We start from the raw sequence: 24,688 nt of genomic DNA, 5'->3' as shown, positions 1-24,688 counted from the left end.
CAGGGGCATTTCAATCGATATTAGAACGAGAATGAGAGATGCAGAGTGCACGCACAAGGAAACAAATGAAGGGAGGGGGGATGGAGGGAGAAAAAGTGTATGTATTTGCAGCGCAGAATGAAATATGAGTAATCATACAGCACCAATGCAACGGATTCTATCAGATCTCCGCAAGTTAAGGGTGCTTGGGCGAGAGTAGCGCTAGGATGTGTGACCTCCTTCGAAGTCCTTATATTTCACCCATTTTCTTAGGAAGTCCTTGTGTTGCAATCATTTTTTTGCAGATGATTCTTTCGACGATATGCGCGACTTGAATTATGGTCCTCAAGTTTATTCGCAAATGTGAGTCACGTCACCGTAGCATTTTACTTTATATTAGAACGAGCACGGGAGGTGCAGTGCGCACGCACAAGGAAACAAATGACGGGAGGGGGAAGAAAGGAGAAGGAGTTTATGTATTTACGGCGCGGAATTAAACGGGTGCGATCATACCAACACTAATGCACCGGATCCCATCAGAACTCCGCAGTTAAGTGTGCTTTGGCGAGAGTAGTACTCGGATTGGTGACCTCCTGGGAAGTCTTCGTGTCGCACCAATTTTTTTTCAGACAGGTCGTTCGACGTTACGCGCGACTGGAACTAGGGTCCGCTGGTTTATACGCAAATGTGAGTCAAGAAGCAGGGGCATTTTAATCGATATTAGAACGAGAATGAGAGGTCCAGTGTGAACGCACAAGGAAACAATTGATGGGAGGGGGAGGGAAGGAGAAGGAGTGTATGTATTTTCAGCACGAAATGAAACAGGTGCGATCATACCAGCACTAATGCAACGGATTCTATCAGAACTCCGTAGGTAAGGGTGCTTGGGCGAGAGAAGTACTAGCATGGGTTACCTCTTGCGAAGTCCTTATATTTCAACTATTTTCTTCTGAAGTCCTCGTGTTGCACCCATTTTTTTGCAGACGATTCTTTCGACGTTAAGCGCGACTTGAATTATGGTCCTCAGGTTTATTTGTAAATGTGAGTCACGGCGCCGTGGCATTTTACTTGATATTAGAACGAGAACGGGAGGTGTAATGCGCACGCACAAGTAAACAAATGACGGGAGGGGGAAGAAAGGGGAATGAGTGTATGTATTTGCAGCGCGAAATTAAACAGGTGCGATCATACAAGCACAAATGCACCGGATCCCATCAGAACTCCGCAGTTAAGTGTGCTTTGGCGAAAGTAGTACAATGATGGGTTACCTCGTGGGAAGTTCTCGTGTTGCACCCATTTTTTTTTTCAGATGTGCCGTTCGACGTTACGCGCGACTTTAATTATGGTCCGCAGATTTATTCACAAATGTGAGTCACGGCGTTGTGGCATTTTACTTGATATTTGAACGAGAACGAGAGGTGCAGTGTGCACGCACAAGGAAACAAATGACGGGAGGGGGAAGAAAGGAGAAGGAGTTTATGTATTTGCAGCGCAAAATTAAACAGGTGCGATCATACCAGCACTGATGCACCGAATCCCATTAGAACTCCGTAGTTAAGTGTGCTTGGGCGAGAGTAGTACTCGGATGGGTGACCTCTTGGGAAGTCCTCGTGCCGCACTAATTTTTTTTTCAGACGGGTCATTCGACGTTACGCGCGACTGGAACTAGGGTCCACTTCTTTATACGCAAATGTGAGTCAAGAAGCAAAGACATTTTAATCGATATTAGAATGAGAAAGAGAGATGCAGAGTGCACGCACAAGGAAACTAATGACGGGAGGGGGGATGGAGGGAGAAAAAGTGCATGTATTTGCAGCGCAGAATGAAACAGGAGCAATCATACCAGCACCAATGCAACGGATTCTATCAGAACTCTGCAAGTTAAGGGTGCTTGGGCGAGAGTAGCACTAGGATGGGTGACTTCCTGCGAAGTCCTTATATTTCACCCATTTTCTTAGGAAGTCCTCGTGTTATACCTATTTTTTTGTAGACGATTCTTTCGACGATACGCGCGACTTGAATTATGGTCCACAGGTTTATTCTCAAATGTGAGTCACGGCACCGTAGCATTTTACTTGACATTAGAACGAGCACGGGAGGTGCAGTGCACACGCACAAGAAAACAAATGACGGGAGGGGGAAGAAAGGAGAAGGAGTTTATGTATTTGCAGCGCAAAATTAAACGGGTGCGATCATACCAGCACTAATGCACCGGATTCCATCAGAACTCCGCAGTTAAGTGAACTTGGTCGAGAGTAGTACTCGGATGGGTGACCTCTTGGGATGTCCTCGTGTCGCACCAATTTTTTTTCAGACGGGTCGTTTGACGTTACGCGGGACTGGAACTGGGGTCCGTTGGTTTATACGCAAATGTGAGTCAAGAAGAAGGGGATTTTAATCGATATTAGAACGAGAATGAGAGGTGAAGTGTGAACGCACAAGGAAACAAATGACGGGAGGGGGAAGAAAGGAGAAGGAGTGTATGTATTTGCAGCGCGAAATTAAACAGGTGCGATCATACCAGCACTAAAGCTCCGGATCCCATCAGAACTCCGTAGTTATGTGTGCTTGGGCGAGGGTAGTACTCGGATGCGTGACCACTTGGGAAGCCCTCGTGATGCACCTATTTTTTTTCGGATGGGTTGTTCGACGTTACGCGCGAATGGAATTATAAACCGCTGGTTCATTTGCAAAGGTGAGTCACGGTGCCGGGGCATATTACTTGATATTAGAACAAGAAATAGTGATGCAGAGTGCACGCACAAGGAAACAAATGACGGGAGGGGGGATGGAGGGAGAAAAAGTGTATGTATTTACAGCGCAGAATGAAACATGAGCAATCATACCAGCACCAATGCAACGGATTCTATCAGAACTCCGCAAGTTAAGGGTGCTTGGGCGAGAGTAGCACTAGGATGGGTGACCTCCTGCGAAGTCCTTATATTTCACCCATTTTCTTGGGAGGTCCTCGTGTTGCACCCATCTTTTTGCAGATGATTCTTTTGACGTTACGCGCGACTTGATTTATGGTCCGCAGGTTTATTCGTAAATGTGAGTCACGGTGCCGTGGCATTTTACTTGATATTAGAACGAGTACGGGAGGTGCAGTGCGCACGCACAAGGAAACAAATGACGGGAGGAAGAACAAAAGAGAAGGAGTGTTTGTATTTGAAGCGCAAAATTAAACAAGTGGCATCATACCAGCACTAATGCACTGGATCCCATCAAAACTCTGCAGTTAAGTGTGTTTGGGCGAGAGTAGTACTCGGATGGATGACCTCTTTGGAAGTCCTCGTATCGCAATAATTTTTTTTCAGATGGGTCGTTCGACATTACACGCGACTGGAACTATGGTCCGCTGGTTTATACGCAAATGTGAGTCAAGAATCAGGGGTATTTTAATCGATATTAGAACGAGAAAGAGAGGTGCAGTGTGAACGCACAAGGAAACAAATGATGGGAGGGGGGGAGGGAAGAAGGAGTGTATGTATTTTCAGCACGAAATTAAACAGGTGCGGTGACACCAGTACAAATGCACAGGATCCCATCAGAACTCCGCAGTTAAGTGTGCTTTGGCGAAAGTAGTACAATGATGGGTTACCTCCTGGGAAGTTCTCGTGTTGCACCCATTTAATTTTTTTTAGATGTGCCGTTCGACGTTACGCGCAACTTTAATTATGGTCCGCAGATTTTTTCGAAAATGTGAGTCACTGCGCTGTGGCATTTTACTTGATATTTGAACGAGAACGGGAGGTGCAGTGCGCACGCACAAGGAAACAAATGACGGGAGGGGGAAGAAAGGAGAAGGAGTTTATGTATTTGCAGCACGAAATTAAACAGGTGCGATCATACCAGCACTAATGCACCGGATCCCATCAGAACTCCGCATTTAAGTGTGCTTGGGCGAGAGTAGTACTCGGATGGGTGACCTCCTGCGAAGTCCTTATATTTCACCCATTTTCTTAGGAAGTCCTCGTGTTGCACCCATTTTTTTGCAGATGATTCTTTCGATGATACGCGCGACCTGAATTATGGTTCTTAGGTTTATTCGCAAATGTGAGTCACGGCACCGTAGCATTTTACTTGATATTAGAACGAGCACGGTTGGTGCAGTGCGCACGCACAAGGAAACAAATGACGGGAGGGGGAAGAAAGGAGAAGGAGTTTATGTATTTGCAGTGCGAAATTAAATAGGTGCGATCATACCAGCACTAATGCACCAGATCCCATCAGAACTCCGCAGTTAAGTGTGCTTGGGCGAGAGTAGTACTTGGATGGGTGATCTCTTGCGAAGTCCTCGTGTCGCACTAATTTTTTTTCAGACGGGTCGTTTGACGTTACGCGCATCTGGAACTAGGGTCCGCTGGTTTATACGCAAATGTGAGTCAAGAAGCAGGGGCATTTTAATCGATATTAGAACGAGAATGAGAGGTGAAGTGTGAACGCACAAGGAAACAAATGACGAGAGTGGGAAGAAAGTGGAAGGAGTGTATGTATTTGCAGTGCGAAATTAAACAGGTGCGATCATACCAGCACTAAAGCTCCGGATCCCATCAGAACTCCACAGTTAAGTGTGTTTGGGCGAGGGTAGTACTCGGATGGGTGACCACTTGGGAAGCCCTCGTGTTGCTCCTAGTTTTTTTCGGATGGGTTGTTCGACGTTACACGCGAATGGAATTATAAACCGCTGGTTCATTTGCAAAGGTGAGTCACGGTGCCGGGGCATATTACTTTATATTCAAACGAGAAAGAGAGATGCAGAGTGCACGCACAAGGAAACAAATGACGAGTGGGGGGATGGGAGGAGAAAGAGTGTATGTATTTGCAGTGCAGAATGAAACATGAGGGATCATACCAGCACTAATGCAACGGATTCTATTAGAACTCCGCAGTTAAGGGTGCTTGGGCGAAAAAAAGTACTCGGATGGGTGACCTCCTGCGAAGTCCTTATATTTCACCCATTTTCTTGGGAGGTCCTCGTGTTGCACCCATCTTTTTGCAGAAGATTCTTTCGACGTTACGCGCGACTTGATTTATGGTCCGCAAGTTTATTAGCAAATGTGAGTCACAGCGCCGTGGCATTTTACTTAATATTAGAACGAGTACGGGAGGTGCAGTGCGCACACACAAGGAAACAAATGACGGGAGGAGGAAGAAAGGAGAAGGACTTTATGTATTTGCAGTGCAGAATTAAATGGGTGCGATCATACCAGCACTAATGCACTGGATCCCATAAGAACTCTGCAGTTAAGTGTGCTTGGGCGTGAGTAGTACTCGTATGGGTGACCTCAAGGGAAGTCCTCGTGTCGCAACAATTTTTTTTCAGACGGGTCGTTCGACATTACGCGCGACTGGAACTATGGTCCACTGGTTTATACGCAAATGTGAGTCAAGAATTAGGTACATTTTAATCGATATTAGAACGAGAAGGAGAGGTGCAGTATGAACGCACAAGGAAACATATGATGGGAGGGGGGGAGGGAAGAAGGAGTGTATGTATTTTCAGCACGAAATTAAACATGTGCGGTCACACTAGCACAAATGCACTGGATCCCATCAGAACTCCACAGTTATGTGTGCTTTGGCGAAAGTAGTACAATGATGGGTCACCTCCTGGGAAGTTCTCGTGTTGCTCCCATTTTCTTTTTTTCAGATGTGTCGTTCGACATTACGCGCGACTTTAATTATGGTCCGCAGATTTATTCGCAAATGTGGGTCATGACGCCGTGGGATTTTACTTGATATTAGAACGAGAAGGAGAGATGCAGAGTGCACGCACAAGGAAACAAATGACGGGAGGGGGGATGGAGGGAAAAAAAGTGTATGTATTTGAAGCGCAGAATGAAACCTGAGCAATCATACCAGCACCAATGCAACGGATTCTATCAGAACTCCGTAAGTTAAGGGTGCTTGGGCGAGAGTAGCACTAGGATGGGTGACCTCCTGCGAAGTCCTTATATTTCACCCATTTTCTCAGGAAGTGCTCGTGTTGCACCCATTTTTTTGTAGATGATTCTTTCGACGATACGCGCGACTTGAATTATGGTCCTCAGGTTTATTCGCAAATGTGAGTCACGGCACCGTAGCATTTTACTTGATATTAGAACGAGCACGGGAGGTGCAGTGCGCACGCACAAGGAAATAAATGATGGGAGGGGGAAGAAAGGAGAAGGAGTTTATGTATTTGCAGCGCGGAATTAAACGGGTGCGATCATACCAGCACTAATGCATCGGATTCCATCAGAACTCCGCAGTCAAGTGTGCTTGGGCGAGAGTAGTACTCGGATGGGTGACCTCTTGGGAAGTCCTTGTGTCGCACCAATTTTTTTTCAGACGGGTCGTTCGACGTTACGCGCGATTGGAACTAGTGTCCGCTGGTTTATACGCAAATGTGAGTCAAGAAGCAGGGGCATTTTAATCGATATTAGAATGAGAAAGAGAGATGCAGAGTGCACGCACAAGGAAACAAATGACGAGAGGGGGGATGGGAGGAGAAAGAGTGTATGTATTTGCAGCGCAGAATGAAACATGAGGGATCATACCAGCACTAATGCAACGGATTCTATTAGAACTCCACAGTTAAGGGTGCTTGGGCGAGAAAAGTACTCGTATGGGTGACCTCCTGCGAAGTCCTTATATTTCACCCATTTTCTTCGGAAGTACTCGTGTTGCACCCATTTTTTTGCAGATGATTCTTTCGACGATACGCGCAACTTGAATTATGGTCCTCAGGTTTATTCGCAAATGTGAGTCACGGCACCATAGTATTTCACTTGATATTAGAACGAGCACAGGAGGTGCAGTGCGCACGCACAAGGAAACAAATGACGGGAGGAGAAAGAAAGGAGAAGGAGTTTATGTATTTGCAGCGCGAAATTAAACGGGTGCGATCATACCAGCACTAATGCACTGGATCCCATAAGAACTCTGCAGTTAAGTGTGCTTGGGCGTGAGTAGTACTCGTATGGGTGACCTCATGGGAAGTCCTCGTGTCGCACCAATTTTTTTTCAGACGGGTCGTTCGACGTTACGCGCGACTGGAACTATGGTCCACTGGTTTATACGCGAATGTGAGTCAAGAATTAGGTGCATTTTAATCGATATTAGAACGAGAAGGAGAGGTGCAGTGTGAACGCACAAGGAAACATATGATGGGAGGGGGGGAGGGAAGAAGGAGTGTATGTATTTTCAGCACGAAATTAAACAGGTGCGGTCACACCAGCACAAATGCACCGGATCCCATCAGAACTCCGCAGTTAAGTGTGCTTTGGCGAAAGTAGTACAATGATGGGTTACCTCCTGGGAAGTTCTCGTGTTGCACCCATTTTCTTTTTTTCAGATGTGCCGTTCGACGTTATGCGCGACTTTAATTATGGTCCGCAGATTTATTCGCAAATGTGAGTCACGGCGCCGTGGGATTTTACTTGATATTTGAACGAGAACGAGAGGTGCAGTGCGCACGCACAAGGAAACAAATGACGGGAGGGGGAAGAAAGGGGAATGAGTTTATGTATTTGCAGCGCGAAATTAAACAGGTGCGATCATACCAGCACTAATGCACCGGATCCCATCAGAACTCCGCAGTGAAGTGTGCTTGGGCGAGATTAGTACTCGGATGGGTGACCTCCTGGGAAGTCCTCGTGTCGCACCAGTTTTTTTTCAGACGGGTCGTTCGACGTTACGCGCGTTTGGAACTAGGGTCCGCTGGTTTATACGCAAATGTGAGTCAAGAAACAGGGGCATTTTAATCGATATTAGAACGAGAATGAGAGGTGAAGTGTGAACGCACAAGGAAACAAATGACAGGAGGGGGAAGAAAGGAGAAGGAGTGTATGTATTTGCAGCGCGAAAGTAAACAGGTGCGATCATACCAGCACTAAAGCTCCAGATCCCATCAAAACTCTGCAGTTAAGTGTGCTTGGGCGAGCATAGTACTCGGATGGGTGACCACTTGGGAAGCCCTCGTGTTGCACTTATTTTTTTTCGGATGGGTTGTTCGACGTTACGCGCGAACAGAATTATAAACTGCTGGTTCATTTGCAAAGATGAGTCACGGTGCCGGGGCATATTACTTGATATTCGAACGAGAAAAAGAAATGCAGAGTGCACGCACAAGGAAACAAATGACGGGAGGGGGGATGGAAGGAGAAAGAGTGTATGTATTTGCAGTGCAGAATGAAACATAGGGATCATACCAGCACTAATGCAACGGATTCTATCAGACCTCCGCAGTTAAGGGTGCTTGGGCGAGAAAAGTACTCGGAGGGGTGACCTTCTGCGAAGTCCTTATATTTCACCCATTTTCTTAGGAGGTCCTCGTGTTGCACCCATCTTTTTGCAGATGATTCTTTCGACGTTACGCGCGACTTGATTTATGGTCCGCAGGTTTATTCGCAAATATGAGTCACGGCACCGTGGCATTTTACTTGATATTAGGACGAGTACGGGAGGTGCAGTGCGCACGCACAAGGAAACAAATGACGGGAGGAGGAAGAAAAGAGAAGGAGTGTATGTATTTGAAGCGCAAAATTAAAAAAAGTGGCATCATACCAGCACTAATGCACTGGATCCCATCAGAACTCTGCAGTTAAGTATGCTTTGGTGAAAGTAGTACAATGATGGGTTACCTCCTGGGAAGTTCTCGTGTTGCACCCATTTTCTTTTTTTCAGATGTGCCGTTCGACGTTACGCGCGACTTTAATTATGGTCCACAGGTTTATTCGCAAATGTGAGTCACGGCGCCGTGGCATTTTTATCGATATTAGAACGAGAATGAGAGGTGAAGTGTGAACGCACAAGGAAACAAATGACGGGAGGGGGAATAAAAGAGAAGAAGTGTATGTATTTGCAGCGCGAAATTAAACAGGTGCGATCATACTAGCACTAATGCACCGGATCCCATCAGAACTCTGCAGTTAAGTGTGCTTGGGCGAGAGTAGTACTCGGATGGGTGTCCTCCTGGGAAGTCCTCGTGTCGCACCAATTTTTTTTCAGACGGGTCGTTCGACGTTACGCGCGACTTGAACTAGGGTCCGCTAGTTTATACGCAAATGTGAGTCAAAAAGAAGGGCCATTTTAATCGATATTAGAACGAGAAAGAGAGGTGCAGTGTGAACGCACAAGGAAACAAATTATGGGAGGGGGAGGGAAGGAGATGGAGTGTATGTATTTTCAGCACGAAATGAAACAGGTGCGATCATACCAGCACTAATGCAACAAATTCTATCAGAACTCCGTAGGTAAGGGTGCTTGGGCGAGAGTAGTACTAACATGGGTTACCTCCTGCGAAATCCTTATATTTCACCCATTTTTTTGTGAAGTCCTCGTGTCGCACCAATTTTTTTTCAGACGGGTCGTTCAACGTTACGCTCGTCTGGAACTAGGGTCCGCTGGTTTATACGCAAATGTGAGTCAAGAAGCAGGACATTTTAATCGATATTAGAACGAGAATGAGAGGTGAAGTGTGAACGCACAAGAAAACAAATGACGGGAGGGGCAAGAAAGGAGAAGGAGTGTATGTATTTGCAGCGCGAAATTAAACAGGTGCGATCATAACAGCACTAAAGGCCCGGATCCCATCAGAACTCCGCAGTTAAGTGTGTTTGGCGAGATTAGTACTCGGATGGTTGACCTCCTAGGAAGTCCTCATGTCGCACGAATTTTTTTTCAGACGGGTCGTTCGACGTTACGCGCGTCTGGAACTAGGGTCCGCTGGTTTATACGCAAATGTGAGTCAAGAAGCAGAGGCATTTTAATCGATATTAGAACGAGAATGATAGGTGAAGTGTGAACGCACAAGGAAACAAATGACGAGAGTGGGAAGAAAGTGGAAGGAGTGTATGTATTTGCAGTGCGAAATTAAACAGGTGCGATCATACCAGTACTAAAGCTCCGGATCCCATCAGAACTCCGCAATTAAGTGTGCTTAGGCGAGAGTAGTACTCGGATGGGTGTCCCCCTGGGAAGCCCTCGTGTTGCACCTATTTTTTTTTCGGATGGGTTGTTCGACATTATGCGCGAATGGAATTATAAACCGCAGGTTCATTTGCAAATGTGAGTCACGGTGCCGGGGCATATTACTTGATATTAGAACGAGAAAGAGAGATGCAGAGTGCACGCACAAGGAAACAAATGACGGGAGGGGGGATGGAAGGAGGAAGAGTGTATGTATTTGCAGTGCAGAATGAAACATGAGGGATCATACCAGCACTAATGCAACGGATTCTATCAGAGATCCGCAGTTGAGGGTGCTTGGGCGAGAAAAGTACTCGGATGGGTGACCTCCTGCGAAGTCCTTATATTTCACCCATTTTCTTGGGAGGTCCTCGTGTTGCACCCATCTTTTTGCAGATGATTCTTTCGACGTTATGCACGACTTGATTTATGGTCCGCAGGTTTTTTCGCAAATGTGAGTCACAGCGCCGTGGCATTTTACTTGATATTAGAACGAGTACGGGAGGTGCAGTGCACACGCACAAGGAAACAAATGACGGGAGGAGGAAGAAAAGAGAAGGAACGTATGTATTTGAAGCGCAAAATTAAACAAGTGGCATCATACCAGCACTAATGCACTGGATCCCATCAGAACTCTGCAGTTAAGTGTGCTTGGGCGAGAGTAGTACTCGGATGGGTGACCTCTTGGGAAGTTCTCGTATCGCAAAAATTTTTTTTCAGATGGGTCGTTCGACGTTACGCGCTACTGGAACTATGGTTTACTGGTTTATACGCAAATATGATTTAAGAATCAGGGGCATTTTAATCGATATTAAAACGGGAAGGAGAGGTGCAGTGTGAACGCACAAGGAAACAAATGATGGGAGGGGGGAGGAAAGAAGGAGTGTATGTATTTTCAGCACGAAATTAAACAGGTGCGGTCACACTAGCACAAATGCACCGGATCCCATCAGAACTCCGCAGTTAAGTGTGCTTTGGCAAAAGTAGTACAATGATGGGTTACCTCAAGGGAAGTTCTCGTGTTGCACCCATTTTCTTTTTTTCAGATGTGCCGTTCGACGTTACGCGCGACTTTAATTATGGTCCCCATATTTATTCGCAAATGTGAGTCACGGCGCCGTGGCATTTTACTTGATATTTGAACGAGATCGAGAGGTGCAGTGCGCACGCACAAGGAAACAAATAACGGGAGGGGGGAGAAAGGAGAAGGAGTTTATGTATTTGCAGCGCGAAATTAAACAGGTGCGATCATACCCGCACTAATGCACCGGATCCCATCAGAACTCCGCAGTTAAGTGTGCTTGGGCGAGAGTAGTACTCGGATTGGAGACCTCCTGGGAAGTCCTCGTGTCGCACTAATTTTTTTTTCAGACGGGTCGTTCGATGTTACGCGCGACTGGAACTAGGGTCCACTGGTTTATACGCAAATGTGAGTCAAGAAGCAGGGGCATTTTAATCGATATTAGAACGAGAAGGAGAGATGCAGAGTGCACGCACAAGGAAACAAATGACGGGAGGGGAGATGGAGGGAGAAAAAGTGTATGTATTTGCAGCGAAGAATGAAACATGAGCAATCATACCAGCACCAATGCAACGGATTCTATCAGAACTCCGCAAGTTAAGGGTGCTTGGGCGAGAGTAGCACTAGGATGGGTGACCTCCTGCGAAGTCCTTATATTTCACCCATTTTCTTGGGAAGTCCTCGTGTTGCACCCATTTTTTTGCAGATGATTCTTTCGACGATACGCGCGACTTGAATTATGGTCCTCAAGTTTATTCGCAAATGTGAGTTACGGCACCGTAGCATTTTACTTGATATTAGAACGAGCACGGGAGGTGCAGTGCGCACGCACAAGGAAACAAATGACGGGAGGGGGAAGAAAGGAGAAGGAGTTTATATATTTGCAGCGCGGAATTAAAAAGGTTCGATCATACCAGCACTAATGCACCGGATCCCATCAGAACTCCGCAGTCAAGCGTGCTTTGGCGAGAGTAGTACTCGGATGGGTGACCTCCTGGGAAGTCCTCGTGTCGCACCAATTTTTTTTCAGACGGGTCGATCGACGTTACACGCGACTGGATTTAGGGTCCGCTGGTTTATACGCAAATGTGAGTCAAGAAACAGGGGCATTTTAATCGATATTAGAACGAGAAAGAGAGATGCAGAGTGCACGCACAAGGAAACAAATGACAGGAGGAGGAGGGAAGGAGAAAGAGTGTATGTATTTTCAGCACGAATTGAAACAGGTGCGATCATACCAGCACTAATGCATCGGATTTTATCAGAACTCCGTAGGTAAGGGTGCTTGGGCGAGAGTAGTGCTAGCATGGGTTACCTCCTGCGAAGTCCTTATATTTCACCCATTTTCTTGTGAAGTCCTCGTGTTGCACCTATTTTTTTGCAGATGATTCTTTCGACGTTACGCGCGACTTGAATTATGGTCCTCAGGTTTATTCGCAAATGTGAGTCACGGCACTGTAGCATTCTACTTGATATTAGAACGAGAATGGGAGGTGTAGTGCGCACGCACAAGGAAACAAATAACGGGAGGGGGAAGAAAGGGGAATGAGTTTATGTATTTGCAGCGCAAAATTAAACAGGTTCGATCATACCAGCACTAATGCACCGGATCCCATCAGAACTCCGCAGTGAAGTGTGCTTGGGCGAGATTAGTACTCGGATGGGTGACCTCCTGGGAAGTCCTCGTGTCGCACTAATTTTTTTTTTCAGACGGGTCGTTCCACGTTAAGCGCGACAGAAACTAGGGTCCACTGGTTTATACGCAAATGTGAGTCAAGAAGCAGGGGCATTTTAATCGATATTAGAACGAGAAGGAGAGATGCAGAGTGCACGCACAAGGAAATAAATGACGGGAGGGGGGATGGAGGGAGAAAAAGTGTATGTATTTGCAGCACAGAATGAAACATGAGCAATCATACCAGCACCAATGCAACGGATTCTATCAGAACTCCGCAAGTTAAGGGTGCTTGGGCGAGAGTAGCACTAGGATGGGTGACCTCCAGCGAAGTCCTTATATTTCACCCATTTTCTTAGGAAGTCCTCGTGGTGCACCCATTTTTTTGCAGATGATTCTTTCGACAATACGCGCGACTTGAATTATGGTCCTCAGTTTTATTCGCAAATGTGAGTCACGGCACCGTAACATTTTACTTGATATTAGAACGAGCACGGGAGGTGCAGTGCGCACGCACAAGGAAATAATTGATGGGAGGGGGAGCGAAGGAGAAGGAGTGTATGTATTTTCAGCACGAAATGAAACAAGTGCAATCATACCAGCACTAATTCAACGGATTCTATCAGAACTCCGTAGGTAAGGGTGCTTGGGCGAGAGTAGTACTAGCATGGGTTACCTCCTGCGAAGTCCTTATATTTCACAAATTTTCTTGTGAAGTCCTCGTGTTGCACCCATTTTTTTGCAGATGATTCTTTCGACGATACGCGCGACTTGAATTATGGTCCTCAGGTTTATTCGCAAATGTGAGTCACGGCAACGTAGCATTTTACTTGATATTAGAACGAGCACGGGAGGTGCAGTGCGCACGCACAAGGATACAAATGGCGGGAGGGGGAATAAAGGAGAATGAGTTTATGTATTTGCAGCGCGAAATTAAACAGGTGCGATCATAACAGCACTAATGCACTGGATCCCATAAGAACTCTGCAGTTAAGTGTGCTTGGGCGTGAGTAGTACTCGTATGGGTGACCTCATGGGAAGTCCTCGTGTCGCACCAATTTTTTTTCAGACGGGTCGTTCGACATTACGCGCGACTGGAACTATGGTCCACTGGTTTATACGCAAATGTGAGTCAAGAATTAGGTGCATTTTAATCGATATTAGAACGAGAAGGAGAGGTGCAGTATGAACGCACAAGGAAACATATGATGGGAGGGGGTGAGGGAAGAAGGAGTGTATGTATTTTCAGCACGAAATTAAACATGTGCGGTCACACCAGCACAAATGCACCGGATCCCATCAGAACTCCACAGTTATGTGTGCTTTGGCGAAAGTAGTACAATGATGGGTCACCTCCTGGGAAGTTCTCGTGTTGCTCCCATTTTCTTTTTTTCAGATGTGCCGTTCGACATTACGCGCGACTTTAATTATGGTCCGCAGATTTATTCGCAAATATGGGTCATGACGCCGTGGGATTTTACTTGATATTTGAACGAGAACGAGAGGTGCAGTGCGCACGCACAAAGAAACAAATGACGGGAGGGGGAAAAAAGGAGAAGGAGTTTATGTATTTGCAGCGCAAAATTAAACAGGTGTGATCATACCAGCACTAATGCACCGGATCCCATCAGAACTCTGCAGCTAAGTGTGCTTGGGCGAGAGTAGTACTCGGATGGGTGAACTCCTGGGAATTCCTAGTGTTGCACTAATTTTTTTTTTCAGACGGGTCGTTCGACGTTACGCGCGACAGGAACTAGGGTCTACTTGTTTATACGCAAATGTGAGTCAAGAAGCAGGGACATTTTAATCGATATTAGAACGAGAAGGAGAGATGCAGAGTGCACGCACAAGGAAACAAATGACGGGAGGGGTGATGGAGGGAGAAAAAGTGTATGTATTTGCAGCGCAGAATGAAACATGAGCAATCATACCAGCACCAATGCAACGGATTCTATCAGAACTCTGCAAGTTAGGGGTGCTTGGCCGAGAGTAGCACTAGGATGGGTGACCTCCTGCGAAGTCCTTATATTTCACCCATTTTCTTAGGAAGTCCTCGTGTTGCACCCATTTTTTTGCAGATGATTCTTTCGACGATACGCGCGACTTGAATTATGGTCCTCAGGTTTATTCGCAAATGTGAGTCACGGCAACGTAGCACTTTACTTGATATTAGAACGAGCACGGGAGGTGCAGTGCGCACGCACAAGGATACAAATGGCGGGAGGGGGAATAAAGGAGAATGAGTTTATGTATATGCAGCGCGAAATTAAACAGGTGCGATCATAACAGCACTAATGTACCGGATCCCATCAGAACTCCGCAGTTAAGTGTGCTTGGGCGAGATTAGTACTCGGATGGGTGACCTCCTAGGATGTCCTCGTGTCGCACCAATTTTTTTTCAGACGGGTCATTCGACGTTACGCGCGTCTGGAACTAGGGTCCGCTGGTTTATACGTAAATGTGAGTCAAGAAGCAGGGTTATTTTAATCGATATTAGAACGAGAATGATAGGTGAAGTGTGAACGCACAAGGAAACAAATGACGGGAGGGAGAAGAAAGGAGAATGAGTGTATGTATTTGCAGCGCGAAATTAAACAGGTGCGATCATACCAGCATTAAAGCTCCAGATCCCATCAGAACTCCGCAATTAAGTGTGCTTGGGCGAGGGTAGTACTCGGATGGGTGACCACCTGGGAAGCCCTCGTGTTGCTTCGATTTTTTCTCGGATGGGTTGTTCGACGTTACGCGCGAATGGAATTATAATCCACTGGTTCATTTGCAAAGGTGAGTCACGGTGCTGGGGCATATTACTTGATATTAGAAGGAGAAAGAGAGATGCAGAGTGCACGCACAAGGAAACAAATGACGGGAGGGGAGATGGAAGGAGAAAGAGTGTATGTATTTGCAGTGCAGAATGAAACATGAGGGATCATACCAGCACTAATGCAACGGATTCTATCAGAACTCCGCAATTAAGGGTGCTTGGGCGAGAAAAGTACTCGAATGGGTGACCTCCTGCGAAGTCCTTATGTTTCACCCATTTTCTTGGGAGGTCCTCGTGTTGCACCCATCTTTTTGCAGATGATTCTTTCGATGTTACGCGCGACTTGATTTATTGTCTGCAGGTTTATTCGCAAATTTGAGTCACGACGCCGTGACATTTTACTTGATATTTTAACGAGTACGGGAGGTCCAGTGCGCACGCACAAGGAAACAAATGACGGGAGGAGGAAGAAAAGAGAAGGAGTGTATGTATTTGAAGCGCAAAATTAAACAAGTGGCATCATACCAGCACTAATGCACTGGATCCCATGAGAACTCTGCAGTTAAGTGTGCTTGGGCGAGAGTAGTATTCGGATGGGTGACCTCTTGGGAAGTCCTCGTATCGCAACAATTTTTTTTCAAATGGGTCGTTCGACGTTACGCGCGACTGGAACTATGGTCCGCTGGTTTATACGCAAATGTGAGTAAAAAATCAGGGGCATTTTTATCGATATTAGAACGAGAAGGAGATGTGCAGTGTGAACGCACAAGGAAACAAATGATGGGAGGGGGGAGGGAAGGGGTGTATGTATTTTGAGCACGAAATTAAACAGGTGCGGTCACACCAGCACAAATGCACCGGATCCCATCAGAACTCCGCAGTTAAGTGTGCTTTGGCGAAAGTAGTATAATGATGGGTTACCTCCTGGGAAGTTCTCGTGTTGCACCCATTTTCTTTTTTTCAGATGTGCCGTTCGACGTTACGCACGACTTTAATTATAGTTCGCAGATTTATTCGCAAATGTGAGTCACGGCGCCGTGGGATTTTACTTGATATTTGAACGAGAACGAGAGGTGCAGTGCGCACGCACAAGGAAACAAATGATGGGAGGGGAAAGAAAGGAGAAGGAGTTTATCTATTTACAGCGCAAAATTAAATAGGTGCGATCATACCAGCACTAATGCATCGGATCCCATCAGAACTCTGCAGTTAAGTGTGCTTGGGCGAGAGAAGTACTCGGATGGGTGACCTCCTGGGAAGTTATCGTGTCGCACTAATTTTTTTTTCAGACGGGTCGTTCGACGTTACGCGCGACTGGAACTAGGGTACACTGGTTTATACGCAAATGTGAGTCAAGAAGCAGGGGCATTTTAATCGATATTAGAACGAGAAGGAGAGATGCAGAGTGCACGCACAAGGAAACAAATGACGGGAGGAGGGATGGAGGGAAAAAAAGTGTATGTATTTGAAGCGCAGAATGAAACCTGAGCAATCATACCAGCACCAATGCAACGGATTCTATCAGAACTCCGTAAGTTAAGGGTGCTTGGGCGAGAGTAGCACTAGGATGGGTGACCTCCTGCGAAGTCCTTATATTTCACCCATTTTCTCAGGAAGTGCTCGTGTTGCACCCATTTTTTTGTAGATGATTCTTTCGATGATACGCGCGACTTGAATTATGGTCCTCAGGTTTATTCGCAAATGTGAGTCACGGCACCGTAGCATTTTACTTGATATTAGAACGAGCACGGGAGGTGCAGTGCGCACGCACAAGGAAATAAATGATGGGAGGGGGAAGAAAGGAGAAGGAGTTTATGTATTTGCAGCGCGGAATTAAACGGGTGCGATCATACCAGCACTAATGCATCGGATTCCATCAGAACTCCGCAGTCAAGTGTGCTTGGGCGAGAGTAGTACTCGGATGGGTGACCTCTTGGGAAGTCCTTGTGTCGCACCAATTTTTTTTCAGACGGGTCGTTCGACGTTACGCGCGATTGGAACTAGTGTCCGCTGGTTTATACGCAAATGTGAGTCAAGAAGCAGGGGCATTTTAATCGATATTAGAACGAGAAAGAGAGATGCAGAGTGCACGCACAAGGAAACAAATGACGAGAGGGGGGATGGGAGGAGAAAGAGTGTATGTATTTGCAGCGCAGAATGAAACATGAGGGATCATACCAGCACTAATGCAACGGATTCTATTAGAACTCCACAGTTAAGGGTGCTTGGGCGAGAAAAGTACTCGTATGGGTGACCTCCTGCGAAGTCCTTATATTTCACCCATTTTCTTCGGAAGTACTCGTGTTGCACCCATTTTTTTGCAGATGATTCTTTCGACGATACGCGCAACTTGAATTATGGTCCTCAGGTTTATTCGCAAATGTGAGTCACGGCACCATAGTATTTTACTTGATATTAGAACGAGCACGGGAGGTGCAGTGCGCACGCACAAGGAAACAAATGACGGGAGGAGAAAGAAAGGAGAAGGAGTTTATGTATTTGCAGCGCGGAATTAAACGGGTGCGATCATACCAGCACTAATGCACTGGATCCCATAAGAACTCTGCAGTTAAGTGTGCTTGGGCGTGAGTAGTACTCGTATGGGTGACCTCATGGGAAGTCCTCGTGTCGCACCAATTTTTTTTCAGACGGGTCGTTCGACGTTACGCGCGACTGGAACTATGGTCCACTGGTTTATACGCAAATGTGAGTCAAGAATTAGGTGCATTTTAATCGATATTAGAACGAGAAGGAGAGGTGCAGTGTGAACGCACAAGGAAACATATGATGGGAGGGGGGGAGGGAAGAAGGAGTGTATGTATTTTCAGCACGAAATTAAACAGGTGCGGTCACACCAGCACAAATGCACCGGATCCCATCAGAACTCCGCAGTTAAGTGTGCTTTGGCGAAAGTAGTACAATGATGGGTTACCTCCTGGGAAGTTCTCGTGTTGCACCCATTTTCTTTTTTTCAGATGTGCCGTTCGACGTTATGCGCGACTTTAATTATGGTCCGCAGATTTATTCGCAAATGTGAGTCACGGCGCCGTGGGATTTTACTTGATATTTGAACGAGAACGAGAGGTGCAGTGCGCACGCACAAGGAAAAAAATCACGGGAGGGGGAAGAAAGGAAAAGGAGTTTATGTATTTGCAGCGCGAAATGAAACAGGTGCGACCATACCAGCACTAATGCAACGGATTCTATCAGAACTCCGTAGGTAAGGGTGCTTGGGCGTGAGTAGTACTAGCATGGGTTACCTCCTGGGAAGTCCTTATATTTCATCCATTTTCTTGTGAAGTCCTCGTGTTGCACCCATTTTTTTGCAGATGATTCTTTCGACGATACGCGCAACTTGAATTATGGTCCTCAGGTTTATTCGCAAATGTGAGTCACGGCACCATAGTATTTTACTTGATATTAGAACGAGCACGGGAGGTGCAGTGCGCACGCACAAGGAAACAAATGACGGGAGGAGAAAGAAAGGAGAAGGAGTTTATGTATTTGCAGCGCGGAATTAAACGGGTGCGATCATACCAGCACTAATGCACTGGATCCCATAAGAACTCTGCAGTTAAGTGTGCTTGGGCGTGAGTAGTACTCGTATGGATGACCTCATGGGAAGTCCTCGTGTCGCACCAATTTTTTTTCAGACGGGTCGTTCGACGTTACGCGCGACTGGAACTATGGTCCACTGGTTTATACGCAAATGTGAGTCAAGAATTAGGTGCATTTTAATCGATATTAGAACGAGAAGGAGAGGTGCAGTGTGAACGCACAAGGAAACATATGATGGGAGGGGGGGAGGGAAGAAGGAGTGTATGTATTTTCAGCACGAAATTAAACAGGTGCGGTCACACCAGCACAAATGCACCGGATCCCATCAGAACTTCGCAGTTAAGTGTGCTTTGGCGAAAGTAGTACAATGATGGGTTACCTCCTGGGAAGTTCTCGTGTTGCACCCATTTTCTTTTTTTCAGATGTGCCGTTCGACGTTATGCGCGACTTTAATTATGGTCCGCAGATTTATTCGCAAATGTGAGTCACGGCGCCGTGGGATTTTACTTGATATTTGAACGAGAACGAGAGGTGCAGTGCGCACGCACAAGGAAACAAATTACGGGAGGGGGAAGAAAGGAGAAGGAGTTTATGTATTTGCAGCGCGAAATGAAACAGGTGCGATCATACCAGCAATAATGCAACGGATTCTATCAGAACTCCGTAGGTAAGGGTGCTTGGGCGAGAGTAGTACTAGCATGGGTTACCTCCTAGGAAGTCCTTATATTTCACCCATTTTCTTGTGAAGTCCTCATGTTGCACCCATTTTTTTGCAGATGATTCTTTCGACGTTACGCGCGACTTGAATTATTGTCCTCAGGTTTATTCGCAAATGTGAGTCACGGCGCTGTAGCGTTTTACTTGATATTAGAACGAGAATGGGAGGTGCAGTGCGCACGCACAAGGAAACAAATGACGGGAGGGGGAAGAAAGGGGAATGAGTTTATGTATTTGCAGCGCGAAATTAAACAGGTGCGATCATACCAGCACTAATGCACCGGATCCCATCAGAACTCCGCAGTGAAGTGTGCTTGGGCGAGATTAGTACTCGGATGGGTGACCTCCTGGGAAGTCCTCGTGTCGCACCAGTTTTTTTTCAGACGGGTCGTTCGACGTTACGCGCGTCTGGAACTAGGGTCCGCTGGTTTATACGCAAATGTGAGTCAAGAAACAGGGGCATTTTAATCGATATTAGAACGAGAATGAGAGGTGAAGTGTGAACGCACAAGGAAACAAATGACAGGAGGGGGAAGAAAGGAGGAGTGTATGTATTTGCAGCGCGAAAGTAAACAGGTGCGATCATACCAGCACTAAAGCTCCAGATCCCATCAGAACTCTGCAGTTAAGTGTGCTTGGGCGAGCATAGTACTCGGATGGGTGACCACTTGGGAAGCCCTCGTGTTGCACTTATTTTTTTTCGGATGGGTTGTTCGACGTTACGCGCGAACAGAATTATAAACCGCTGGTTCATTTGCAAAGATGAGTCACGGTGCCGGGGCATATTACTTGATATTCGAACGAGAAAAAGAAATGCAGAGTGCACGCACAAGGAAACAAATGACGGGAGGGGGGATGGAAGGAGAAAGAGTGTATGTATTTGCAGTGCAGAATGAAACATAGGGATCATACCAGCACTAATGCAACGGATTCTATCAGACCTCCGCAGTTAAGGGTGCTTGGGCGAGAAAAGTACTCGGATGGGTGACCTTCTGCGAAGTCCTTATATTTCACCCATTTTCTTAGGAGGTCCTCGTGTTGCACCCATCTTTTTGCAGATGATTCTTTCGACGTTACGCGCGACTTGATTTATGGTCCGCAGGTTTATTCGCAAATGTGAGTCACGGCACCGTGGCATTTTACTTGATATTAGGACGAGTACGGGAGGTGCAGTGCGCACGCACAAGGAAACAAATGACGGGAGGAGGAAGAAAAGAGAAGGAGTATATGTATTTGAAGCGCAAAATTAAACAAGTGGCATCATACTAGCACTAATGCACTGGATCCCATCAGAACTCTGCAGTTAAGTATGCTTTGGCGAAAGTAGTACAATGATGGGTTACCTCCTGGGAAGTTCTCGTGTTGCACCCATTTTCTTTTTTTCAGATGTGCCGTTCGACGTTACGCGCGACTTTAATTATGGTCCGCAGGTTTATTCGCAAATGTGAGTCACGGCGCCGTGGCATTTTTATCGATATTAGAACGAGAATGAGAGGTGAAGTGTGAACGCACAAGGAAACAAATGACGGGAGGGGAAATAAAAGAGAGAAGTGTATGTATTTGCAGCGCGAAATTAAACAGGTGCGATCATACCAGCACTAATGCACCGGATCCCATCAGAACTCTGCAGTTAAGTGTTCTTGGGCGAGAGTAGTACTCGGATGGGTGTCCTCCTGGGAAGTCCTCGTGTCGCACCAATTTTTTTTCAGACGGGTCGTTCGACGTTACGCGCGACTTGAACTAGGGTCCGCTAGTTTATACGCAAATGTGAGTCAAAAAGAAGGGCCATTTTAATCGATATTAGAACGAGAAAGAGAGGTGCAGTGTGAACGCACAAGGAAACAAATTATGGGAGGGGGAGGGAAGGAGATGGAGTGTATGTATTTTCAGCACGAAATGAAACAGGTGCGATCATACCAGCACTAATGCAACAAATTCTATCAGAACTCCGTAGGTAAGGGTGCTTGGGCGAGAGTAGTACTAACATGGGTTACCTCCTGCGAAATCCTTATATTTCACCCATTTTTTTGTGAAGTCCTCGTGTCGCACCAATTTTTTTTCAGACGGGTCGTTCAACGTTACGCTCGTCTGGAACTAGGGTCCGCTGGTTTATACGCAAATGTGAGTCAAGAAGCAGGGCATTTTAATCGATATTAGAACGAGAATGAGAGGTGAAGTGTGAACGCACAAGAAAACAAATGACGGGAGGGGGAAGAAAGGAGAAGGAGTGTATGTATTTGCAGCGCGAAATTAAACAGGTGCGATCATAACAGCACTAAAGCCCCGGATCCCATCAGAACTCCGCAGTTAAGTGTGTTTGGCGAGATTAGTACTCGGATGGTTGACCTCCTAGGAAGTCCTCGTGTCGCACGAATTTTTTTTCAGACGGGTCGTTCGACGTTACGCGCGTCTGGAACTAGGGTCCGCTGGTTTATACGCAAATGTGAGTCAAGAAGCAGAGGCATTTTAATCGATATTAGAACGAGAATGATAGGTGAAGTGTGAACGCACAAGGAAACAAATGACGAGAGTGGGAAGAAAGTGGAAGGAGTGTATGTATTTGCAGTGCGAAATTAAACAGGTGCGATCATACCAGTACTAAAGCTCCGGATCCCATCAGAACTCCGCAATTAAGTGTGCTTAGGCGAGAGTAGTACTCGGATGGGTGTCCCCCTGGGAAGCCCTCGTGTTGCACCTATTTTTTTTTCGGATGGGTTGTTCGACATTATGCGCGAATGGAATTATAAACCGTAGGTTCATTTGCAAATGTGAGTCACGGTGCCGGGGCATATTACTTGATATTAGAACGAGAAAGAGAGATGCAGAGTGCACGCACAAGGAAACAAATGACGGGAGGGGGGATGGAAGGAGGAAGAGTGTATGTATTTGCAGTGCAGAATGAAACATGAGGGATCATACCAGCACTAATGCAACGGATTCTATCAGAGATCCGCAGTTGAGGGTGCTTGGGCGAGAAAAGTACTCGGATGGGTGACCTCCTGCGAAGTCCTTATATTTCACCCATTTTCTTGGGAGGTCCTCGTGTTGCACCCATCTTTTTGCAGATGATTCTTTCGACGTTATGCACGACTTGATTTATGGTCCGCAGGTTTTTTCGCAAATGTGAGTCACAGCGCCGTGGCATTTTACTTGATATTAGAACGAGTACGGGAGGTGCAGTGCACACGCACAAGGAAACAAATGACGGGAGGAGGAAGAAAAGAGAAGGAACGTATGTATTTGAAGCGCAAAATTAAACAAGTGGCATCATACCAGCACTAATGCACTGGATCCCATCAGAACTCTGCAGTTAAGTGTGCTTGGGCGAGAGTAGTACTCGGATGGGTGACCTCTTGGGAAGTCTTCGTATCGCAACAATTTTTTTTCGGATGGGTCGTTCGACATTACGCGCTACTGGAACTATGGTCTACTGGTTTATACGCAAATATGATTTAAGAATCAGGGGCATTTTAATCGATATTAAAACGGGAAGGAGAGGTGCAGTGTGAACGCACAAGGAAACAAATGATGGGAGGGGGGAGGAAAGAAGGAGTGTATGTATTTTCAACACGAAATTAAACAGGTGCGGTCACACTAGCACAAATGCACCGGATCCCATCAGAACTCCGCAGTTAAGTGTGCTTTGGCAAAAGTAGTACAATGATGGGTTACCTCAAGGGAAGTTCTCGTGTTGCACCCATTTTCTTTTTTTCAGATGTGCCGTTCGACGTTACGCGCGACTTTAATTATGGTCCGCATATTAATTCGCAAATGTGAGTCACGGCGCCGTGGCATTTTACTTGATATTTGAACGAGATCGAGAGGTGCAGTGCGCACGCACAAGGAAACAAATAACGGGAGGGGGGAGAAAGGAGAAGGAGTTTATGTATTTGCAGCGCGAAATTAAACAGGTGCGATCATACCAGCACTAATGCACCGGATCCCATCAGAACTCCGCAGTTAAGTGTGCTTGGGCGAGAGTAGTACTCGGATTGGAGACCTCCTGGGAAGTCCTCGTGTCGCACTAATTTTTTTTTCAGACGGGTCGTTCGATGTTACGCGCGACTGGAACTAGGGTCCACTGGTTTATACGCAAATGTGAGTCAAGAAGCAGGGGCATTTTAATCGATATTAGAACGAGAAGGAGAGATGCAGAGTGCACGCACAAGGAAACAAATGACGGGAGGGGAGATGGAGGGAGAAAAAGTGTATGTATTTGCAGCGAAGAATGAAACATGAGCAATCATACCAGCACCAATGCAACGGATTCTATCAGAACTCCGCAAGTTAAGGGTGCTTGGGCGAGAGTAGCACTAGGATGGGTGACCTCCTGCGAAGTCCTTATATTTCACCGATTTTCTTGGGAAGTCCTCGTGTTGCACCCATTTTTTTACAGATGATTCTTTCGACGATACGCGCGACTTGAATTATGGTCCTCAAGTTTATTCGCAAATGTGAGTTACGGCACCGTAGCATTTTACTTGATATTAGAACGAGCACGGGAGGTGCAGTGCGCACGCACAAGGAAACAAATGACGGGAGGGGGAAGAAAGGAGAAGGAGTTTATATATTTGCAGCGCGGAATTAAAAAGGTTCGATCATACCAGCACTAATGCACCGGATCCCATCAGAACTCCGCAGTCAAGCGTGCTTTGGCGAGAGTAGTACTCGGATGGGTGACCTCCTGGGAAGTCCTCGTGTCGCACCAATTTTTTTTCAGACGGGTCGATCGACGTTACACGCGACTGGATTTAGGGTCCGCTGGTTTATACGCAAATGTGAGTCAAGAAACAGGGGCATTTTAATCGATATTAGAACGAGAAAGAGAGATGCAGAGTGCACGCACAAGGAAACAAATGACGGGAGGGGGAGGAAAGGAGAAAGAGTGTATGTATTTTCAGCACGAATTGAAACAGGTGCGATCATACCAGCACTAATGCATCGGATTTTATCAGAACTCCGTAGGTAAGGGTGCTTGGGCGAGAGTAGTACTAGCATGGGTTACCTCCTGCGAAGTCCT

General features: G+C 46.4%; 4 non-coding genes and 41 pseudogenes across 4 annotated transcripts; all 45 read left to right on the top strand.

The window, feature by feature from the left end:
- Positions 1-478: 478 nt before the first annotated feature.
- On the top strand, positions 479-597 carry LOC148256543 (5S ribosomal RNA; annotated as a pseudogene).
- Positions 598-1,156: 559 nt separating this feature from the next.
- LOC148256542 (5S ribosomal RNA) lies at positions 1,157-1,275 on the top strand (annotated as a pseudogene).
- Positions 1,276-1,482: 207 nt separating this feature from the next.
- Positions 1,483-1,601, top strand: LOC148256541 (5S ribosomal RNA; annotated as a pseudogene).
- A 562-nt stretch (positions 1,602-2,163) lies between these two features.
- LOC148256540 (5S ribosomal RNA) lies at positions 2,164-2,282 on the top strand (annotated as a pseudogene).
- A 204-nt stretch (positions 2,283-2,486) lies between these two features.
- On the top strand, positions 2,487-2,605 carry LOC148256539 (5S ribosomal RNA; annotated as a pseudogene).
- An 884-nt stretch (positions 2,606-3,489) lies between these two features.
- Positions 3,490-3,608, top strand: LOC148256538 (5S ribosomal RNA; annotated as a pseudogene).
- Positions 3,609-3,817: 209 nt separating this feature from the next.
- Positions 3,818-3,936, top strand: LOC148256537 (5S ribosomal RNA; annotated as a pseudogene).
- A 235-nt stretch (positions 3,937-4,171) lies between these two features.
- LOC148256536 (5S ribosomal RNA) lies at positions 4,172-4,290 on the top strand (annotated as a pseudogene).
- Positions 4,291-4,495: 205 nt separating this feature from the next.
- LOC148256535 (5S ribosomal RNA) lies at positions 4,496-4,614 on the top strand (annotated as a pseudogene).
- Positions 4,615-5,175: 561 nt separating this feature from the next.
- On the top strand, positions 5,176-5,294 carry LOC148256534 (5S ribosomal RNA; annotated as a pseudogene).
- A 204-nt stretch (positions 5,295-5,498) lies between these two features.
- On the top strand, positions 5,499-5,617 carry LOC148256533 (5S ribosomal RNA; annotated as a pseudogene).
- A 565-nt stretch (positions 5,618-6,182) lies between these two features.
- On the top strand, positions 6,183-6,301 carry LOC148256532 (5S ribosomal RNA; annotated as a pseudogene).
- A 560-nt stretch (positions 6,302-6,861) lies between these two features.
- LOC148256531 (5S ribosomal RNA) lies at positions 6,862-6,980 on the top strand (annotated as a pseudogene).
- A 204-nt stretch (positions 6,981-7,184) lies between these two features.
- Positions 7,185-7,303, top strand: LOC148256530 (5S ribosomal RNA; annotated as a pseudogene).
- A 209-nt stretch (positions 7,304-7,512) lies between these two features.
- Positions 7,513-7,631, top strand: LOC148256529 (5S ribosomal RNA). Its single transcript, XR_015821149.1, has one exon. It is a non-coding gene; the product is annotated as a 5S ribosomal RNA (ribosomal RNA).
- Positions 7,632-7,836: 205 nt separating this feature from the next.
- LOC148256528 (5S ribosomal RNA) lies at positions 7,837-7,955 on the top strand (annotated as a pseudogene).
- An 888-nt stretch (positions 7,956-8,843) lies between these two features.
- LOC148256527 (5S ribosomal RNA) lies at positions 8,844-8,962 on the top strand. The gene has a single exon (XR_015820698.1). It is a non-coding gene; the product is annotated as a 5S ribosomal RNA (ribosomal RNA).
- An 881-nt stretch (positions 8,963-9,843) lies between these two features.
- Positions 9,844-9,962, top strand: LOC148256526 (5S ribosomal RNA; annotated as a pseudogene).
- A 562-nt stretch (positions 9,963-10,524) lies between these two features.
- On the top strand, positions 10,525-10,642 carry LOC148256525 (5S ribosomal RNA; annotated as a pseudogene).
- A 203-nt stretch (positions 10,643-10,845) lies between these two features.
- Positions 10,846-10,964, top strand: LOC148256524 (5S ribosomal RNA; annotated as a pseudogene).
- Positions 10,965-11,173: 209 nt separating this feature from the next.
- On the top strand, positions 11,174-11,292 carry LOC148256523 (5S ribosomal RNA; annotated as a pseudogene).
- Positions 11,293-11,854: 562 nt separating this feature from the next.
- LOC148256522 (5S ribosomal RNA) lies at positions 11,855-11,973 on the top strand (annotated as a pseudogene).
- Positions 11,974-12,532: 559 nt separating this feature from the next.
- Positions 12,533-12,651, top strand: LOC148256521 (5S ribosomal RNA; annotated as a pseudogene).
- Positions 12,652-13,568: 917 nt separating this feature from the next.
- Positions 13,569-13,687, top strand: LOC148256520 (5S ribosomal RNA; annotated as a pseudogene).
- A 204-nt stretch (positions 13,688-13,891) lies between these two features.
- LOC148256519 (5S ribosomal RNA) lies at positions 13,892-14,010 on the top strand (annotated as a pseudogene).
- A 209-nt stretch (positions 14,011-14,219) lies between these two features.
- On the top strand, positions 14,220-14,338 carry LOC148256518 (5S ribosomal RNA; annotated as a pseudogene).
- Positions 14,339-14,901: 563 nt separating this feature from the next.
- LOC148256517 (5S ribosomal RNA) lies at positions 14,902-15,020 on the top strand (annotated as a pseudogene).
- Positions 15,021-15,225: 205 nt separating this feature from the next.
- On the top strand, positions 15,226-15,344 carry LOC148256516 (5S ribosomal RNA; annotated as a pseudogene).
- Positions 15,345-15,905: 561 nt separating this feature from the next.
- Positions 15,906-16,023, top strand: LOC148256515 (5S ribosomal RNA; annotated as a pseudogene).
- Positions 16,024-16,223: 200 nt separating this feature from the next.
- LOC148256514 (5S ribosomal RNA) lies at positions 16,224-16,342 on the top strand (annotated as a pseudogene).
- Positions 16,343-16,551: 209 nt separating this feature from the next.
- On the top strand, positions 16,552-16,670 carry LOC148256513 (5S ribosomal RNA; annotated as a pseudogene).
- A 562-nt stretch (positions 16,671-17,232) lies between these two features.
- On the top strand, positions 17,233-17,351 carry LOC148256512 (5S ribosomal RNA; annotated as a pseudogene).
- A 560-nt stretch (positions 17,352-17,911) lies between these two features.
- On the top strand, positions 17,912-18,030 carry LOC148256511 (5S ribosomal RNA; annotated as a pseudogene).
- A 204-nt stretch (positions 18,031-18,234) lies between these two features.
- Positions 18,235-18,353, top strand: LOC148256510 (5S ribosomal RNA; annotated as a pseudogene).
- A 563-nt stretch (positions 18,354-18,916) lies between these two features.
- LOC148256509 (5S ribosomal RNA) lies at positions 18,917-19,035 on the top strand (annotated as a pseudogene).
- A 204-nt stretch (positions 19,036-19,239) lies between these two features.
- LOC148256508 (5S ribosomal RNA) lies at positions 19,240-19,358 on the top strand (annotated as a pseudogene).
- Positions 19,359-19,921: 563 nt separating this feature from the next.
- Positions 19,922-20,040, top strand: LOC148256507 (5S ribosomal RNA). Its single transcript, XR_015821148.1, has one exon. It is a non-coding gene; the product is annotated as a 5S ribosomal RNA (ribosomal RNA).
- Positions 20,041-20,242: 202 nt separating this feature from the next.
- Positions 20,243-20,361, top strand: LOC148256506 (5S ribosomal RNA). Its single transcript, XR_015819991.1, has one exon. It is a non-coding gene; the product is annotated as a 5S ribosomal RNA (ribosomal RNA).
- An 886-nt stretch (positions 20,362-21,247) lies between these two features.
- Positions 21,248-21,366, top strand: LOC148256505 (5S ribosomal RNA; annotated as a pseudogene).
- A 558-nt stretch (positions 21,367-21,924) lies between these two features.
- LOC148256504 (5S ribosomal RNA) lies at positions 21,925-22,042 on the top strand (annotated as a pseudogene).
- A 205-nt stretch (positions 22,043-22,247) lies between these two features.
- On the top strand, positions 22,248-22,366 carry LOC148256503 (5S ribosomal RNA; annotated as a pseudogene).
- Positions 22,367-22,928: 562 nt separating this feature from the next.
- On the top strand, positions 22,929-23,046 carry LOC148256502 (5S ribosomal RNA; annotated as a pseudogene).
- A 203-nt stretch (positions 23,047-23,249) lies between these two features.
- On the top strand, positions 23,250-23,368 carry LOC148256501 (5S ribosomal RNA; annotated as a pseudogene).
- Positions 23,369-23,577: 209 nt separating this feature from the next.
- On the top strand, positions 23,578-23,696 carry LOC148256500 (5S ribosomal RNA; annotated as a pseudogene).
- A 562-nt stretch (positions 23,697-24,258) lies between these two features.
- On the top strand, positions 24,259-24,377 carry LOC148256499 (5S ribosomal RNA; annotated as a pseudogene).
- Positions 24,378-24,688: the final 311 nt, after the last annotated feature.

This window comes from Carica papaya, chromosome 5 (assembly GCF_054855325.1).
Source record: "Carica papaya isolate Zhongbai chromosome 5, ASM5485532v1, whole genome shotgun sequence".
Lineage (NCBI taxonomy): Eukaryota > Viridiplantae > Streptophyta > Magnoliopsida > Brassicales > Caricaceae > Carica > Carica papaya.
The sequence above is the reverse complement of the archived record's forward strand: the minus strand, read 5'-3'. Positions and strand labels throughout refer to the sequence as shown.